Source organism: Lathyrus oleraceus, chromosome 5 (genome assembly GCF_024323335.1).
Source record: "Lathyrus oleraceus cultivar Zhongwan6 chromosome 5, CAAS_Psat_ZW6_1.0, whole genome shotgun sequence".
Taxonomy (NCBI): Eukaryota; Viridiplantae; Streptophyta; class Magnoliopsida; order Fabales; family Fabaceae; genus Lathyrus; species Lathyrus oleraceus.
The window spans coordinates 23,903,808-23,917,212 of record NC_066583.1 but is presented as its reverse complement, the minus strand read 5'-3'; positions in this window follow the sequence as shown (position 1 = coordinate 23,917,212).

Sequence of the window (13,405 nt, the reverse complement as noted above, 5' to 3'; positions counted from 1 at the left end):
CTTAGATGAAGATGAATGGATTCAGACTCGACTGGATCAGATAAATTGGATTGATGAAAAGAGACTTGCGGCTGTTTGTCACGGACAAATATATCAGAAGCGCATGACCCAGGCGTTTAATAAAAAAGTCAAGAGACAGGTATATCAGATTGGCGACTTGGTAATAAAGCGTATCATTCTACCACAAGGTGATTCTAGAGGCAAATGGACTCCCACATACGAAGGGCCATTTGTAGTTAAGAAGGTATTCTCTGGTGGAGCCATGATGCTTGCTACAATGGATGGCGAAGACTTCCCACATCCCGTGAACGCAGACATAGTTAAAAAATACTATGCATAAAAGAGACCCGCTAGGTCGACGTATCTAGGCAAAAGTAAGGGCATCCCGGCGAACCAAAAAGGTTCGGGAAAAAATTAGGGATAAACATATAAAAAGGTACACCCGGCAAGTCGAAAACCTGAAAAGGCGGCTTGGGCAAAAAAGGGGTATCCTGGTGGACTGAAAACCTGAAAAGGCGGTCCAGGCAAAAATTAGGGATTAAAGCGTATGACTATGTCCCGTTCTCGGTCAGCTTCACCCAAGTCAAAGGGACTGAACAAGCCAATCACTTCTATCCGACAGCAGGAGATGAGAGGCTTGAAGACATAATGACAGTAGTGGAATTAAAATCAATAGGACTTTCCTTCATAGTTTTTCTTTGTTTTCTTGACAATGTCCTCTTATTAGGATTTCTATCTCCTTGTACTCAAATTGCCTGTTTATAGGCCCTCTTTCAAAATCAATACAATTTTATTTCCCAAAAAGATGCTTTTGTTTTACTTTCTCTGTTTTGTTTGCATAAATGTCCATTGATTTAATTCGAATTAATATATGCGTTTGAACATGGTTGATGTTTACCGAAAATACATGCATAAAATAGAAATAGCAATTACTAAAAGACTTTAGGGTCGAGGATAAAGTCTAACCATGCTTTCCGATGAATCCAGTTGCTAATCCTATTCCCCAGCAAAACCAGTTATTTCCCAGAAGAAATTGGCATTACTAGACAGACTGGTCATCTCTTTTATCCCCCCAGCCAGGTCCTGTGGAATATTTCTACCATCAGACAAGAAATCAAATATCCCCCAGCTAAGAAAGGGCCATCAATACAAATATCTCCAACCAGAATGTGGGGATTTATTTTCCCTGGAAAGAATTTTCAGACGCATAATTCATTCACGCATCATTTCACATCATATACATGCATGCAATGTTCACATTTATTTTCAGAAGCATAAAACATCTCATGCATCATGACATGGCATGAGGCTAACCCTTTTTTCAGGTTAATTATCCTCCCGATACAGTCAAAATAAAGGTTCATTCAGACGGACACCCTCATCGGTTACATTTGAGATTCAGATGCATCTTTCAGATATAATCCATATGAATGTTCATTCTGATGAGCATTCTGACATCCTCCTAATGATGGCATCTTTAAGCCCATCCCAGACATTTATTGCAAATACAACATATATAAATATTATCAGAGATAGCCTAACGTACGGTTCATTCTGATTCAGCCTAACGTATGGTTCCTTCAACTGTTCTAATACGGTCTAGCGTACGACCCATTTGGATGTTCATCCCCTCAGATACTACCTAGCATACGGTACATTCTGATGTGTAGTCTAGTGTATGACTACCCCTTTTATCGTCAGATACAGCCTAACGGACGGCTCATTCTGCTGCTCAGATACGATCTAGCGTACGATCCATTCTGATCCTTATTCCTCAGATACTGCCTAGCGTACGGTATATTCTGAAGTGTAGTCTAGCGTACGACTACCTTTTATCATCAGATACAGCCCAACGGACGGCTCATTCTGCTATTCAGATACGATCTAGCGTACGATCCATTCTGATCTTTATTTCTCCAGACACAGCCTAACAGACGGCTCATTCTGCACTATAAAGATACATAGGCACAAGGATGCGAATCCTTGGCGAGCACTTTCTCCTCTTTCTTTTCTTTCCCTCTTTTTTCTTTCTATGGTTCCATTAACTACGAGCCTTTGAATTTCTCATTGCACTATGAGAGTACATAGGCATGAGGGCCCCAATCCTCCTCGAGCACTCTCTTTCTAACCCATTTTATGTTTTGAAGGTGCATGAAGATAGCGACACCCATCCAAGCAAGAGTATTCAAAACGGTTCCCATGGAGTACCATGGATTTGAGGGATGCTAATACCTTCCCCTTGCATAACCGACTTCCTTACCCGTTTCTATGTTCCCCCTGGGTTTTATCAATATTTTCCCTTCCCTCTTTTGAGATAAATAAATTTCGGTGGCGACTCTATTGTGTGTTTGATCGTGCAATGCGTTCGGGCATATTTCGTGTGGCTTCAGTTGGAGACTCTACCGGGGACTCTTGCAACCTAGTTTCTAGAAGGAGTCGAGCCTAGTTTTGTTTGATTTATTGTTTGCTTGGATGTTTATTTTCATGTTGCCTTCTTTTAACTTTATGTTTGTTTATTGCATTATTTTTATTACTTTAGATATTCATTTTTGCTAACCATATTCTGGATATCTGTTTTTGCTGTTGTTGGGTTGGGTGGATGTTACTTGAGAGAAACTCTACACCAGAGCTTGAGTATATACACATGATAGACTCATGGATAATCATGTTGACTTGAGTTTCGCGTGTTGGGTTGGAGTGAGACCCACACTCAAACTAGAGTCACTTGGGGGTACTTTTGTCATGTGAGAATTCACTATGACAAAGTATTTTCACTTGATTCCATGACTCTGGGAAGCCTTTTAGGGATCACCTTTTGAAACTACTTCACACCTGTGAGTGGGATATTGAGTTTTTCTGCATGAAACCAAGCTCCTACATACCCTGTTTCTCGTGTAACATCGAACCTTTGAACCTGCATCAAACAATATTTGCAGATTGTCCAGCATCTGTTATGCATATATTTTTGATCTGTTGCATTGTGCATACATTTTAACATGTTGAGTTGTGCATACATTTTTGACCTGCTACACTTTGTATATGTTGTATTGTACATACATTTTGCATACTATTACTGCATTCATGTGCATATACTGGACCCTTGAACTTGGTTTATCGTGCCACTAAACCTTTAAATCTATGGATGTCACATAATTATTTGCATTCCACCCACAACATATGCATTCATGCATTTGGATTTCATGCATGCCGACCAGAAAAAGCCCACCTTCTCATTTCCTCGACCAGAAAGACAATGATTCTCTAACGTTGATTGCTAAAGAATCATGGATTAGGGAAATATGAGAGCACCAGGTGTAAGAAGAGTTTGAATTTTGTTCAAGGAAGGACTAACATGGCTTTAGAGCTATTCCTAGACATCTTGACAATGGGATGCTCATATCGAGTTTCAATTGATGAACAAGTTGAGAACAAACTTAAGATGGATGTAATCCAGAATGCAACTACCGATATTCTTCCATTTATTCCCCGAAAATAGTATTTCCTACTACATCATAGACTCAATCAAGATAACCAGAAATAGAGAAAATAGCAAACCAACGAAGGGACTAATGATCAAGAAGGGAGATGTCCTCGATATGACCTAATCCCAGTGTCGTACACTTATCTGCTGCTTATACTAATTAATGATGGGGAAATTGTGCCTAAAGTGATCAAGCCTGCCAAGTTTTCTTACCATCCCAAGCATGATCTTAAGGTTGTATGTGGATATCATGCAGAATATGTGGGGCATTCCCCAGAGGATTTTCACGTTTACAAGAGCAAAGTCCAAGAGTTCATCCATCAGAACTTGCTTTGCTTCACGCCTGTGACTACTATCAAGGAAAAGTTTGAATAAGGGTCCTCCACTTCATATGCCAGTTCCTCCACCAGTGGACCATCCTGCTACTCAATACCAAAGACTCCAGTCTGTAGGCTTTGGGATTCCTTTTTCCTACCCAGGGGCTTCTTCTGCGACTACCATTACACCTCAGTATGCTCACCCTAGGGCACCCTATACTTCATTTGGGGTTCAGTCTGATCAGATCCCTAACCAGATGATCAACCCAAGACTGACGTACTTGGCTCCGATGTCAACACAAATTGTTGTTCCTCAGATTCACCCTTAGTTCCAGGCACCTTCGGGCCCCTGTGTCATATTACTCACTTTAGAATGTTGTTGCAACCCAGCCTTAACCATCACTTTATCAACAACCTTTCATAACTCCATCTCACTATCAACAACCTTTCACTGCTCAACATCAGTATCAGCAGCTTTTGTAAGCTCAACATACTCCAACACCTCTCCCTCCGGGTTGTGACACAAACGCCAAATGTGAGCTCCACTCAGGGGCACTCGGGCATACAATCGAGAATTGTAGAGCCTTGAAGCATAAATTACAAGACCTGATCAACTCAAAGGTTATCATGTTCACACTAGACGGGTTGAACGTACTGTGCAACTCTGTGCCTCCATAGGATAGTACATATGCAATACCATGACCAGTGGGGCTAATCATGCCAACAAGCATGTTATTTTAAAGCTTTTAATTTGCATGCTTTTCTTGTGTGTCAATGCATCGTTCAATTGTGAATTTGTTCATTTCTTAGTGATGAATAATAATGAAATGATTATGCATGTTGAATAAATCATTTCGTGTTCACTCATACTTTTTTATCAGTATCAGGCATTTTGGTCAAGCAAAATAAAAAAAAAACATGAGATCATTGTCTGTATGCTTTGAATAAAACTCTGTTGATGATGTAAGGCATTTTTTCAATCCCCAAACATCCTAGATAAAATGAAGATAATCCCTAGTCAACAACCCCTTTGAGCCTTGAAGTGTGAGTTTCTTTCTGTACATAAAACCCTCAATTTAACTTGGGGAAGGATAATGCTCAATTAGTCTGACCTTGCGTTCAAATTTTAAAAATGGAAGTATCCCATCTGAGGATCAATCATATCATATCCCTCACAAGAGGTTGAAAATCATAGATATGTTAGAACAAGAATTTGGTTCTGCAATATATCTCAAGTTTTGATGATAACAAAGAATGAAACAATTTTGGTACCTAATAATTTTCTCTAAGTGTGCAGGTTTTCAAGGTAAAACGAACCTGAGAAAACCAATATCTGGAATCTGACGTAGTCCAGAAAAGCTGATCAAGCATGAAGAAATCAGATCTGACTCTGAACAAGAACATGTCTAAGAAGCAATCACATACATAATCTAAAGTTGTAGTTCAACAATGGTATCTGAAGACTATTAGAGATAACATCTGAAGACTATTCAAGATAACATCTGAAGACTATTCAAGACAACATCTGAAGATTATTCAAGATAACATCTGAAGACTATTCAAGATAACATCTGAAGACTATTCAAGATAACATATGAAAATTATTCAAGATAACATCTGAAGACTGAAAAACAATTTCTAAAGACTGCAAGACTCTAATCAAAGACACTGACTCTGCTTACTCTGATACACGCTTAACACTCTATCTGACATCACCGGATCAGAAACCTAATCAAGAAGAATTCTAAATATAGTACAATTCTCTTTAAGGAAATTATGGATTATGTTCCAAGACTGCTATGGAAAGGATAAGAAAGTTAATACCTTTAATTCCCATAGTTGGCAAGAAATCTCCCTTGATTTCCCTCCAACGGTATCATCTCAAAGTACTATATAAAGGCCTCATCACAACATGCTGAAATACCTAAATACACAACACTTCAATCTACAACTCTCAATACACAACAAATTTTCATATCTCTCATTGTAATATTCAGTGTTCACACAAGAGTTGTTGCTCATATTGTGTGGTCATCGTTTCATTGTTCTTAAACGCGTGTTTATGTTGCTTACCTAAAAATTTGTTGATATTCCTCAAGTGACTTGTTTAAGTTTGTAGACTTGAGAGGGCTAAGAGATTATTAAACTCTTAGACTTTTTTGTAATCTATTGAGATTATTGGATTAAGTCCTTATTGAAGGCGAAATCACCTTGGCCGGGTGGGCTGGAGTAGCTTTGATTTTCAAGCAAACCAGGATAAACTCCTTGTGTTATTAGACTTTATTTATGTGTGTGTAGTTTTGCAAAAAGTTTTTGATTACTGTGAAAACAATTCAAACCCACCTTTCTTGTTTTTCTCTACCTTCAATTGGTATTAGAGCTTAGGCTCTACTATTTATTTTTGAATCAAATACTTAAGAGTGTAGAGAGACCCAGGGTGAGAAAAACCTCGTAGATAACAAAAATGAAAGAGATGGCTACAATACAAAACCTCCAATTCTTGATGGAGAAAATTTTGACTACTAGAAGGACATAATTGAAAGTTTCTTCCTAGGCTACGACACTGATCTTTGGGATATGGTTACTAATGGCTATGAGATACCCAACTCTGAACTTGGTATTCCCATTCCAAGAAGAAAAATGAATGACGATCAAAAGCGTAATTTCAAGAGTCACCATAAATAAAGAACCATTTTGTTAAACGCCATCTCCTACAACGAGTACGAGAAGATAACCAACAGGGAAACAACCAAAGAGATCTTTGAATCCCTGAAAATGATGCACAAAGGTAATAATCAAGTTAAAGAGACTAAGGTTATAGCCTTAGTCCAGAAATATGAAGCCTTCAGAATGGAAGATGATGAAGTTGTTGAAGCGATGTTCTCAAGGTTCTAAACCTTAGTTGCAGGACTCAAGGTTCTAGACAAAGGATACACTACATCAAATCATGTCAAGAAGATAATTAGGAGTATTCCTAAGAAGTGGAGACCTATGGTTATTGCTCTGAAGTTATCCAAGGATCTGAATAGCATAAGTCTTGAAGAACTCATCATCTCTCTCAGAAGTCATGAAATAGAGCTTGAAGAAGATGAACCTCAGAAGAAAAGCAAATATGTGGCTTTAAAGTCTAGATCAGAAAGAAGAAATCCAGAAAGGAACAAAGCCTTTCAAGTTGAAGAAGAAGAAGCTGATGACTCTGAGAATGAAGATTCTGATGATGTATAAGAATTATCTCCTCTTTCCAGAAGAATCAAACAGCTCTGGATAAAAAGACAAAACAACTTCAAAAGGCCCAAACTGAAGGGAGATCGTCCAGATTCAACCTCCAGAGGCAGACCCAACAAGGAAGTTACTTATTATGAATCAAAAAACAAAGTTAAAGTAGGATAGCTCCAGAAAAGAAAGCTTCAAGAAGAATTCTTTCAAAGCAAATAAGAAAGGACTCATGGCAACATGGGATGATTCTGAATCTAAAGCTTCGGTATTTGATTCTGAAGAGAAGCAGGCAACCGTAGCATTCATGGCAACTACCTCTAGAAGTTCACCTGAAATAGAGTCGGAATATGAAGAGGTATTCTCTGACTTTTCTCGTTCTGATCTGGAAGCCTATTTGTCATAATCTCTAAGCATGTATCAGAAGCTTCGATAGAAATTCAAGAACCTGAAAAAGGTTCATGAAGAAACTGTTGAAGAGTGTGATAAGCTTGAGAAAGAAGTTTCTGAACTTAAAGAAAATAATTTTAGTCTTGAAAGAGAAAAAAAATTCAACCAAGAAATGTTCAAAACTTGAAGAAACTCTTTCTAAAGCTCCACCTACTTCTGACATTATCATATACAAATATGAAAAAGCTTTTCAGAAATTTTTGAAGAACAACCTAGATAGAAGAAAAATGGATTCTATGATCTATGGTGTAAGTCATAATGAAAAAAGAGGAATTGGTTATGACTCTGATGAAGATGATCTGAAACCTTCTATAGAAAACAAATCAAAATCTCCTTTTTCTTATCACTATACACCTGCACAGACACAGAAGTTCTGCAATGCTAGAAAACCCAAACTTTTCAAAAACTCTAGAAGAACTAATCCTAAAGGACCCAAACGATTATGGGTACCAAAAGATAAAATAGTGTATGTTGCACATATCCTATGCAGCAGAGTTGAAACACCAGTCATGGTACTTGAACTTTGGATGCTCGCGACACATGATAGGAAGAAAGCGTATGTTCAAAAACTTGGAACTTAAAGATGCCGACTTCGTAGGATTTGTGTAGCGGTAAATTCATGATCATCAAGCTATGGATAAGCTAGAGATCAAATAACAAGAGTCGCCACCACGCTTTTATTGTTTCCAAGGGAAAAGGGAAAAAGTACGAACAAAACCCAAGAGTAAGAAGTTTTCAAATCAAAACTAATAAAAAGTCAGAGATTATAGGTAAGGGGGTTGGTTACACAAAGGGAAGGTGTTAGCCCCCAAAGTGTCCTAGGTACTCATAGGGAGCCCTTTTTGTGTGCATATGTACTTGGTATAAAGTGATGTTTACAAACAAATAGAATGAGGAGATGAGAAAAGAATTCATTAATTATATTTTTGTATTTGACAAGACCTTCGATCTTGTGCTTACCAACATAAAAATGAGGGATCAAAACCTCGTAGTTCGTGATACAAATATCAAAGTGGATGCATTGCTTTTAACAAAAATTAAGTTTGAAAGACACAAAGGCCTAAAAATGGTTTGAATGAGTTAATTCTTTTTTGGATTTTTGAAAGTTTAAGTCAAGTATAGTTAAGTCTATTTACAAGTTTGATTTAAGAAAATAAATTTGAAAATGCAATGGCATAAGGCCAAAGTTTCTATCTCTTTGCAAAAGTGGTCAAAGTTTAGAACAAAATAAGTTCAATCAAAGAAGGTTTTGAAAAAGAGAGGGAGAGATTTTGAAATTAAAGAAGTGGGGAGAATATGAAGAGACTATCCTATATACAAAATTAAAATTTTAGAGTTGAAAAGATCTGACCAAATGGGTAGCAATCCAATAGACAAGAATGTCAATAGAAACCCAGAATTCCCTTGGACTTTTAGAATCAAGCAACACACAAATGCACAATTATATTATCTTGAAGAGCATGGCATCAAATAAAGATGACCACATACAAGCTTATCCATTCCATGATCTTCGTCAAAGTAGCCCATGTAACAGATGAATTCCACAAGTCACAGGTTCAGAGTAACAACTTCACAATGATCATGTTGCTGATGAACTTAGAGAGATCTTGAATGATGTATCAGATAAAGTTTCAAATTGCAAGCACTTGGTTTCTCAATAAGTTGAAATTGGCCAAGTCCTTTAGCATAGGAATGTTGCTTAGATTTTAAGTCCATTTGTCCAAGATCAAGCCAACTGTCCACACAATTTTTTTTAGAGTTTTTGTTGTTATTATGTACATTATTGGTCAAAGACCATACAAACAAACAAAGTATACACAAATAAAATATATCACACAATATGGTCCAAATGGACAAAGTGAAAATTGCATTAACATAAACAATTAGAATGATATGAACAATGGCAAATGAAATAAAATGCTAAAAGTAAATTGCATTAAAGTAAATGGCTTGAATTTAAATGTTAGTAGTTAATAGGTTAGAAATTAGTACTGTTTTGCTTTTGCTTTTTAATTTGAAGTCATTCTTTGGAGAATATTCAACCCACTTATCACAAGCATGGATCCTTGAACTAAGACATCTTCCAAAGGAAGGAAAAAAGGCCAAGTTTTCATACAATACCATGAAAGGGGGGAGACTTACAATCTCACTAACTAGAATACTTATGTCTTTTGTGTCACAAATTTAGCGCTATGTTAAGCAATCGTAATTGGACTTACGTAGAAGTCACAACTATTTGAGGCAAGGCAATAGAATTTTGGTATTAATGCATGTTAGAGACATAATATTATGAACTATGCTCATGAAACATACCACATACAAAAAGAATATGCAAAATGTGTGGCCTAATCTCATCCATACTCATGTTAATTTTTCAATCAACTAGCCTTAGGATTTTGAGATATCATAGGCCAAATGGAATGAATGAATGAAGAAGGGGAATGAGACAAAGAGGGAAGGGAATGGATCAAAACACAAATTGGTCAAAGGAGGACTTTTACCAAATTAATATCATCCATTCATTTTGGGAGATGGAATGTACATTCCATCAATCCCCTAAATCCAATGATTTTAACTCAACAAAGTCAAATCAACCTTGACCAAGGCCCAACAACAATAATCAAACACAATCAAGTCATCACAATTGGTCAACAAAATTATTTGGCATTTAATCAAATTAAAAATACTAAAATAAGACATTTAAATTAAATATGGTTTGTCCAATTCCTAAAACCTCATTAAAACACAAAAGAAATGGCCATGAGATTTATCATAGGTCAAACAAGGTCAAAGGACATTGGAGAAAAAATTTCATAATTTTTGGACACTTAAAAATATTTTTAAACAGTTAAAAACAAATGCAAAATCAATTAAATCATGAAAAATATTAATAATGATCCAAAAAATAATTTTATTTCAAAATATGAAAGAGGAAAATATTTGAAATTTTTTGGTGAAATTCTCATTTTTTTTGGATCAATATTTAATTTAATATGAATTAATGAAAATAATCCAATTAAAATGAAAATTAAAATATCAGAAAAAACGTGGACCACTTGATCTCCCTCATTAATTGAGGTGCCAGATCAAGTGGTCACAAACGCGCTATCCACGATGGACTCTAGTCAGCGCGCCATAACATTGGTTATGCAAACCAGCGCACGAGATTATTTCATTTCACAAGGATCATGTGGCTCAGAACCATCCAACTCACCACCGGCGTCCAAAGACCGGTCGTCTTCTCCGGCGACCCTGGCCGGACTGGTTCAGTCATAACCATCACCAAAATTAAAAAGAAGGACATGATTTCAAAGTAAATATGGCACTGAGCACAAATTTGACCTCAATTCATCCTAACTCTAAGTATATTGAGAGATACATGGAGTTGAAATTTGAGGGACATGAACTGAGTTGTTTCGATTTGGCCTCAAAGCAACTCAATCTTCTTGCCTACATTGGTAGGACTTCAGACAACCAAAGAATCAATAGAATTGAGCAAGATTTAGAGAGAATCGAAGAGATTAAAAATTCTGGAAAATACCTTCAATGTAGGTCTGGATCCAACTGTTCATGCCTTGGCTCGTGCTTAATCTCACTCCAAATGCTTGCAGAAGAAGAATTGAACACACAAGAGGTCTTGGATCCCTGGAGTTTTGAATTTAAAAACAGTGAAAATTCAAACTCAAATTCAAGTGAATTTATCAGGAATATCCTTGGGAATGTGAGGGTTAGAGGTTGGGGATCAAAGCTGGCGCAAATGTGTGTGAAATGTTGAGCATATGAGGCTCTATTTATAGTTGAAACCATTGATATTTGCACACATGAAATCACTTTCCAAAATTGGTCATTGATAATGCATGGGCGCATGGGCGCATACAGGCTCATGAAATCATTGCCTTAGGTCCATAAATGAGTGTGAGAGAGTCTGAAACCAACTTGGATTGCAAGGCAAGTGTGTGAAGATTTGAAGTTTGATCCTTTCCAAATGATGATACCATGTTCAAGCCATGTGCAGCCTATGCATTCCTTGTCCAAAATGGATGAACTTGAGCTCTTTGGAAAGGTGAGACAAGAGGAGCAACTTTCATGTTCAACACTTTTTTTTGGAGCTTGAAACATGGATAATTTTGAGGTGGAAGTTTGGAAATTTCAACATGTTGAAATTTTTTCTAAGTGTCAAGCCATATATCTCAATATTCCATCTTGCTTAACTTTTTATGTGAGCTTCAAATGAGAAAAGTGTCTTCATAAAAGTTGTAGCTCTTTCAAAGTCCTTCAAAACTGTCACCAATTTCATGTCATTTGGATTTGGAATGATAGAGTTATACATTTTTGAAGTTTGGAAAAATCACTTGATCAATGGTATAGGTCAAAAGTGACCTATAATGTAACCTCATATCACATGCTCAAAAAAGTTAAATCAGCTCTCACTCCAAACATCAAAGTTGGAGTAGACATCTTGAATTTGATTTTGCAAGTTGGAAATCTTTCATCTCATAAAAATTGAGCAAGTTATGGCCTTGGGAAGTTGATTTTCAAAATAGGGTTTAAACAAAATGACCTATAATGTTTCAACATAGAAAATGATTTTCCAAGAAAAACTAGCTCTAGGTCTCAACATGAAAGTTGTTTAGAATGTCATTTAGAGTAAGTTTTATCTTGGAATCATTTTCATATGGTGAAAATTGTAGGAGATAGGGTCTAGGGAGACCCAATTTTGATTAGATGAATTCATCTGGCCAACCTCCATCAACCAACTTACTGACCTTCAATTCTCTTGACCTTCTAGGCTCATGGTAGATCATATATGCATAAGATGATGAATTTTGAATTGACCTTTGAATTTTTTTAATCAATTTGTGAGATAGCTTGTTGGAGAAGTTACTTAAGATACCCAGTCAAACTAGGGGTTCCAAGGCAAATCAACCTCAAACTCTTGAAGAAAACTTGATCAATATAACATGTAGAAATCTTTGGGACTCATATATGATGCTCATGATCATTCTTGTATCAATCCATGGTTGTGCTCTTTGTTCATGAGGGTCTCAAACCCTAGATATGGACTTGATAGATCAATGGAGATCATGCCCTACTTACAAAAGAGTTAGGCAAATGCAAAGACATATTTTTGGTATTTTGGTTAGTGAAATGACAAAATACAAGTATGATACAATGACATAGTGCTTGGGGATCTCTCCCAAAATAAACCTAATGAAAGAGGGGTAAGGAGGATGCCAAGGTATGATCCCAATGCTAATGCTTATGATGAATTGCATGAGGGATCTTAGGGTCAAAATTGGGGTCTTACAGCTGCCCCTATTTAAGGACATTCTAACCGAGGAGGTGAAGGTTAAAATCTTCATGTCGACTCAATAGAATGGGCTTAAATAAAAATATAGAAACAAATTTTGGTCCCTAAGAGACCTTATGATGCATATGATATGAATGTAAAAGTAAATTATTTGTAGGGAAATATTGCCACAAAGGAAAAAGAAGTCAGAGAGACCGAAAGTCCACAGGAGTAAAATGCATTCCGTAAGAGAAACTCACTAGGGAGACCGAGACTCTGGGGGGGGGGGGAGAGGTTACGCGTAGGCCAGGCTACGACTTAAAACTACTAGAGGACTCAAGGACATCCATAAAAATGGAAAGACTCAGCCGGGGGACACAAAACATCTGCAGGGAAAACGAGTAGATCAGGATAAAACTGGCATACTTGAATCATGCAGGAAAAGGCGATTTCACTAAAGAAATGCGCACTCAACTCGACTGGGGAGAAATAAACTCCAACACAGGAGGAGCAGAAATCTATTATCTACTACCTGTTACTGGGTAAGGAAATAATAAAGATCTGACAGAGAGAACACCCGTCATCGGTTAGGATGAACATATGAAGGATGACTCGCTGGGAACCAACAGAAGGGAATATTCATCACCGGTTACT